The sequence below is a fragment of the Gekko japonicus genome, unplaced genomic scaffold (genome assembly GCF_001447785.1).
Source record: "Gekko japonicus isolate JY-2015 unplaced genomic scaffold, Gekko_japonicus_V1.1 scaffold2784, whole genome shotgun sequence".
NCBI lineage: Eukaryota > Metazoa > Chordata > Lepidosauria > Squamata > Gekkonidae > Gekko > Gekko japonicus.
Window position 1 is genome coordinate 41743 of NW_015171586.1, and position 1281 is coordinate 43023.

Consider the following 1281-nt stretch of genomic DNA (forward strand, 5'->3'; position numbering starts at 1 on the left):
CCATCCACACAAAGCTCAATTACTCCAGATGTAATCAGCCAAGATGGCCCAGCACAAAATGTCCCCTCTCCCTCTGTGCCAAGGGATTTTATCTCTTCTGTTTTCCCACCCCCTTGTGGATAAAACAACAACAACACACCACCCTTTCCTGAAATCTCTAGGAAAATACAGTCTAGTACAGTGGTGGCGAACCTATGGCATGGGTGCCAGAGGTGGCACTCAGAGCCCTCTCTTTGGGCATGTGTGCCATCGCCCCAGCCAGGCCCAGACCATCATTAAAGTGTCGAATTCTCTGCCAAATAATTTTAAGTAAATGAAAGCATTTGGGATTGCTTTCCTTACTTCGTTTGGATCATCTTAAGTTAGTGTATGAGTTGTTTTTTCTAAAGTAAAACCTCAGTATTCAGGTTAAATTGCCGTGTTGGCACTTTGCGATAAATAAGTGGGTTTTGGGTCGCAGTTTGGGCACTCGGGCTCTAAAAGGTTCGCCATCACTGGTCTAGTACTTGCACCGCCCAAGTCTCTCTGTCCTTTCTAGTTTTCAAAGTTGATAAGGTGTGAGCAGACCATAACATTTTCTTGGGTCAGGAAGGACATTAGCATTTCCAAAGCTTTGATGGTTGGGCCTTGGCAAGGCTTGCGAGAACCCACCATTCTGCCTGCCTTCTTCAAGGAGAGGCAATTTAAAAAAAAAACCTCTTTGTGGGGATCGTGTTAAGTCCAACGCCCACCAAATCCAGTTCTCCATACCCTCCATTGAAGAGATTATATCTGCCATGAGTTATTTAAATGTTTAGGAATATACTGAAAAGAGTGTACTGTGAATTTGCCCTTATGGGACAAGAAATTCTACTGCAAGGCATGGGTCTATTGGTCCTTTCCTCACCAGACCTTAAATCCTGGTTCAGCCCTGTCTACACTACACCTTTTCACCCCTGTAATAATCTCAGGATATTTTTCAATTCTACACTACACTCGAGTTCACCCCTGTAATGATCTCGAAGTATTTTTTTGTTTCCACATTACATTGAGGTCACCCCAGCTTTGCCCCACACTTGTCCCAGGATAAACAGATGCTGTTATAACCAGGGATAAATGCAAGGTATTGTGTCCCGAGTTGAACTCTGATAAAACCAGGGGTGAGAGCCAAGTGCGGAAATATTGTGGCTGGGTGGGGTGGGGGGTGTCATTAAAATAGTGGTCTGACCTCCACACACATGCTCAACAGGTGACCCCAAAATGTCAGCCATATCTTCCACTGTTCAAAAATGGGTTTTGTTG